Source organism: Anser anser, assembly GCF_964211835.1.
Source record: "Anser anser genome assembly, chromosome: 3".
In the NCBI taxonomy this organism is placed as follows: Eukaryota; Metazoa; Chordata; class Aves; order Anseriformes; family Anatidae; genus Anser; species Anser anser.
In genome coordinates this window covers 100,458,012-100,464,011 of record NC_139722.1, presented here as the reverse complement: position 1 = coordinate 100,464,011, position 6,000 = coordinate 100,458,012, and positions in this window count along the sequence as shown.

Below are 6,000 nucleotides of genomic sequence, written 5' to 3'. Positions count from 1 at the left end.
TATATGGGTATTTTTCAGTAAATGAAAATCTAACAAGGAAGATGTAAACAAACAAGATCTGATCTACTTGCCAGAGGTCTGCCAACCCATTGTGCAATTTGACATACAGGAAATATGGATGGCCATTTGACGACCTTCATGTGTCCCTGAATTTTGGAATCTTGTGGAAAAAAAGGCTTTATCAGATGGTCACTTCTATAAACTAGCAGTTGAGTAATTTGGTTTTTTTTGTCACCAAACAAGAATAAATGATAGGAACTTCCACACAGAGAAGGCTGATGCTTAGACTTTTCCAATTATCTCTGTAATTCAAAGCATTACTAACCTATCTGTGTTCAAGTCAGTGTTCAGCCCTGCTCACAGCAATCTTCAGAAACCCAGACTGTCTTCAGAAACCCAAGCTGCAGTGAGGAAAGGAGCAATTTATTCTCCATTCTGCAATGGATAAGAATAGGAATAAAAGACGAATTAGCCACTAGGGGAGCATGTCCTTAACATCCAGGATAGAAAGTGAATTCCCAGAATAAATGGTCTGCAAAGGGTGTGCAGTTTTCACATCTGTAAGTACAGATTGAGATATATATCTGTCAGGAAAGGCATAAAACAAGATGTTCCTTCCTTAGGACACAAAAGGTTGAATGATCTCCTGAGGTCCTTTATGACGATTTCAGTACCTTCATCATGGGGCACTGGTTCCAGGAAAGGAGGGAAGAAAATGGGGAAGATGACAAAAAATCTCTCCTCCTACAGCCAAATATACACAACAAATTTCTGGATGAGCATAGGGCTTCCCATCTTAGGAACAACACAACTGAAACCATTATAAAAAGGTAAGACAGTGTCTCATTTCACTTGAAAACTTTGAGAGGGCCAGGCCCCAAATGAGCAACTTGCACTAGCCTGGTAGCTATTAAAAAGCATCTGGTGTGTATGCACATTGACATAACTGGATGTGTGAGACACCATTTCCCATGCTTTCCATGGTATTCTGCAATGCCACACCATTTTCCACAGGCCAGTTAAAGAAGAAATGACATGACATCACATTTAGTATTTCTGAAATAAAAAAAACATCATTAAACTAGTAGTTTAAGTTGTTCAACACAATTTCTTCAGTAATTTGGCATTTGGGTGTTCCTTCTAGTTATCCATATCGAGAACGTGCAAAGCTTTGTATAGGTTCAATATATTCAGCAATGTTAAAAAAAAAAAAAAAAAAAAGACTTGACTTGAACTGCGGATATAGATGTATATTGTAGCAGCAGTGATCTTATCTGGGACAGAGAATGTAAAATGACAACAGGAACTCTCGACATTCCCTGGAGATGGGGAGATGGGGGTTGAGATGACAGGCTAAGAAAATTTGAGGAAGGCTTACTCTGGTCTAGATTTGCCCATAAAGGATACAGGAAATATTTATTTAGAATTAGAATTAGCACCTGCTCTTTCAGCTCTGTGGTAAGAACTGCTGAAAGGTGCCATTAAGGAAATGAGTAGGCGGAGGTCTGGTAGATGACCGAGAGGTCTAAGAGCTGGTAAGAAGCTTTTTGCTAAGGTCCTGTTTTTATTCCTGTGGGCACATGCAAGCACGAAAATGTGCCTGAGGTTGTTGTGTCTACACAGGCCTTCACAGGATTTAAGCAAAATATTATTAACTTGAAGGGCAAGTTTGCAGTCCTCCTAGCACAAACATATTCAGATGATCTCTTTTCTCATTCACAGAAGTCATTGTTAAGGTCATTTATGACTCTCCCGGATCTAGGACTAATTATGCAGTGATTCTATCCTAATGATAAGGGCATTTCTACTTGGGCTTTTGCTCCATGAACTGTTCCACCTGTGCATACTTCCCAGCTCTTACAATAGTGCCTCTGGCTCTGCAAAATAAACTTTTCATGATGCTGACAAGAAGGAGCTGCTGATGAGACTTCCAGCCTCAAGGAACACCTTGTCTAGAGTAAGGTCCCTTTGCAATACCACAGTAAAAGGAAAATTAAGACATCCGGTGCTCAGTATCTGTAGTACAAGTACAGTCTTTCAAAATCTATTCATATTATAGAATCATAGAATCGTTAAGGTTGGAAAAGACCTCCAAGATCATCTGGTCCAACTATCCCCTTACTACCAATGTCACCCACTAAACCATGTCCCTAAGCACCACGTCCAACCTTTCTTTAAACGCCCCCAGGGACGGTGACACCACCACCTCCCTGGGCAACACGTTCCAATGCTTGATTACCCTTTCTAAGAAATGTCTCCTAATTTCCAACCTGAACCTCCCCTGGCGCAACTTGAGGGCATTCCCTCTAGTCCTATCACTAGTTACCTGCGAGAAGAGGCCAACCCCCAGCTCCCCACACCTTCCTTTTAGGTAGTTGTAGAGAGCAATAAGGTCTCCCCTGAGCCTCCTCTTCTCCAGACCAAACAACCCCAGTTCCCTCAGCCACTCCTCATAGGACTTGTGTTCGAGGTCCCTCACCAGCTTCATAGAAGTATATTCATCTCCTCTAGTGGGATTCATCTTTCCTAATTTTAGTGGGCTACACTGTAGTTGTCTACATCTGAGCTAGTCATGTTATCTTCCTTTACAGTCATCTGAGACACAGTCAGTAGATCAACAGCAGTCTGAGTCATGATTCATCTGAACTCAATACAGAAGCCTAAACTGAATTAAGCCCTAAGCAGTACTGACTGTACTGAAGAGATCTATATTGACTGTAAAAGGTATCTCAGTCACTAGGTCAGATATATAGACTTAATTTGTGTATCCTTAAAGTTAGACATGATAAATTCTATTCTCTGACCACTCATTCAAATTTTGGAAATTGATAGTCCTAATGAACATATCAGGTCATTAGAAAACAGGAAAAAAGTAATCAAGACCTACAATGAGAGGTGGATTTACAAGTGTTAGTATCCCTGACTAGGGGATAACTAGTTAGGCCACTTTACTAGCATATTTGGACTATATTTGTAGAAGTATCTTCACTAGGCCCATGTTTCCTTTTCATACAGATGACTGCACATGGACAAGGGACAGTCAGTAACACATCATTAACTCATCCTACACAGCTGAAAGGGAATGATCCAGTCTAGGAAAAAGGCTCATACAATTTACTCTTCCCATAAGCAAGTGAGAAGCAAAGACTAAATTATGTCTCTCAAAAACACTGTTCAGCCTGTGCCCTGAGTAGAATATCTATGTGCCATCCATCCTTTGAAGGAGGACACAAGGTACTCACTTTACTCATTATGGGTTTGTTTTAAGGGAGCTCGGGTTCTGTAAACAAGACAAAACACTGTTTTCTTCTGGTAACCCACACATTTCTCAACAGTTTTTGTAGGCTCTACCAGGAGACAAACAAGTAGCCAAATAGCAAAGAGAGAAGGCCAACCCTCTCTTCAAACAGAGGGAGCTGCTGCTTAACCACAAACTGTGGTGTGTGCTGCTTCCCCTAGCACACAGCAGTGACATGCTGGAGGGTGAAACAGGCTTCCTGAGGGACAAATTCAGGTGGAATTCATTCCAAAGCAGCTCTGCTGGACCGAGCAGGGACAACTATACAGTACAGCGTTTGTTTTGAGAATATTCACTATCTTACTTGTTTCTGTGAGCTGTTATTCTGAGAGCATAAGCACAGACCATACCTTTCTGAGGTAGACTCATTTGTAAGATTTTGTAAAACTTGTTCATATCCACCCCAGCCTTTCCCTCTCAAAATATAAAATCCGTCTTTTTAGTGTCTCTTCACATAGCAGCTGTTCTATCCCTTGCATTATTTTTATTGCCCTTTTCTCAACCCTCTATGTACTTTTAGAAATACAGAGACGAGCTGTGCCATCCACTGTAGGTGCTGGTGGACAAACCTGCCAGAATTGAGCTAGAGATTACCACTGGCTTGAGCACCCAGAGAAGAGGTTTGTGTTACAAACAGGCATGTAAGAGGGTAGTACATCTCATTTGAACATTTTTGTGTGGTTCTCTTGCACGCTTCTTCTTTAACCAGCAAGTGAGCTACTCACACAGCCAAAATCTTGTGGCTTAAGCTGAGGACTTCCACCTCTGCCTGTGCCAGTAGAAGAGGTTACTAATTCTGGCTGTTGGACATTGCTGTTCTCTCAGCTGACAGCTAAATAAATTGCCCACAAGTGCACCCTACCCTGATAAAATCCAAATGTATTGGATGAGCAAAAATTGGATGAGATCCTATCCTGCCACGATAGTAACCAAGCTGAAGGTTATTGTACCCTCAGTTGTTTATCTGTTACAGTAGTCTGTTTCAGCATTCAGAAATATGGCTGAGAAATCTAATTCTGTTGGACAGAATTAACTTCCATAAAGAATTCCAGAAGATGCACCTAATGAGACTTATTGAAGTCCTAAAATATGTGACTCATTTTGGACTTGAGAGCTGCAAATTCATGACTTAAGAGTTAGATATCTGCTTCTTACAAAAAAAAAAAAAAAAAGTATGTGGGGGGTTCTTTTTCTTAACATTTACTCTCTTTTATTACACCATATAGATCCATTCTTGAGTAGAGTTGGTCAAAGACCATACAAGAAATTCTGTTCTTCCAAAACCTCCAGCAAAGTACTGCACCCAGTTCCACTACAACAACTGAATTCCAAAAATAGATGCCAATTAGATCTTGGTGAATGATAGTCTCCCCTGCTACTTGCAACAAGTTCCCACAAATGAAAGTGCATCTCAGCTTTGACATAGAATTTTATCAGACAGTGAACAGTGTTCTCAGTCTGAAAAGTACTTACTTATACAACTATGTATATCAGGACCATCTGGAGACCCCACCAAAACAGTACAATAAAATATACTTTAAATTTATATTGTGACATTGTGCTTATTATAAGTTTAGTTCTTTCAGCAGATGTATAAACCAATAACTTTCTTTGTGTTAAATATTCCCCAAAGAAAAGTAAATTGACCTCTTCAGGGATTTTCTGAGGATCAGAAAAATGTCCTTTCAGTATCTGTTTTCCATTATTGTAATTACAGAGGGTGATGATAATCCTTTCAGCATTATTGTTTCGACATGTGCATGATTTATAGTCAGACATCTAAGTTCATTTGATGCCATTGTTGAGAGCAGTACATTGTATCAGAGATAAAAGGAATGAGACAGAAATGTAATCTGATAACTGACTTAACTTTTGAGCAGCATAGAAATATGGTCTTATTTAGCATGACTGTAAATAACTGCTTAAATTTCAAGTCATCAGTTGAGTGTAAATGCTCTAAATGAATATTATAAATAAACAATTTCTCAAGAGGGTATTCAGATCAACTGATAATATTCCAGTGAAGGGACAGAGATTTTCTGCTACGCTTCCCAGCACTGGGTCTTCTCAGAACTCCTTAGACAGGCAAAATTCTCAAGAAGATCAACAGGAAGTTCACATAAATAAGCAACAGTAAGGAGTCTGTTAAAAGCGTCTTTGCTGAATTAAAAGCCCATTTTTTTATGTAAAAGGGGCTCTGATAAACTGTGCCTACACAGGTGATTGTACATGCTGACAGGATGAACTGCATCAGAGAAGGAACAGCTTGTGTGCAGAAGCCAGCTTCTGTTCCCAGGGGCGGAGGGAATGTTAGCCACCACAAAAACATATTTCAAATTAGCATGCAGCAGGATTTGCTTGGTATTATGGCTGTGAATTCCTAACAATAACTTACCTAAAGACCCTTGGAAATGGATAAAAACATCCATCTGTTTTCATACCAAAAATTCAACTTCAGAAAGAAGCATAGGCCAAAAACAGGCTGGATGTCAGAGCATTCCTATGAAAAAGCAGAGGTAGGCATTCATGTCCCGGATACTGGGCACCAATTCTCACCATACTGAGAAATACATCAAGATTGAAGTACAGCAATTTGGCCGAAAACACATTTTTGCTTCTTCTGCTCCTTCACACTGTAGTAACCCTCAGCAAAGCACTGGGTCAAGGAGCTTGTGTCAAGGACCTCTTCAATGACCTTTGAG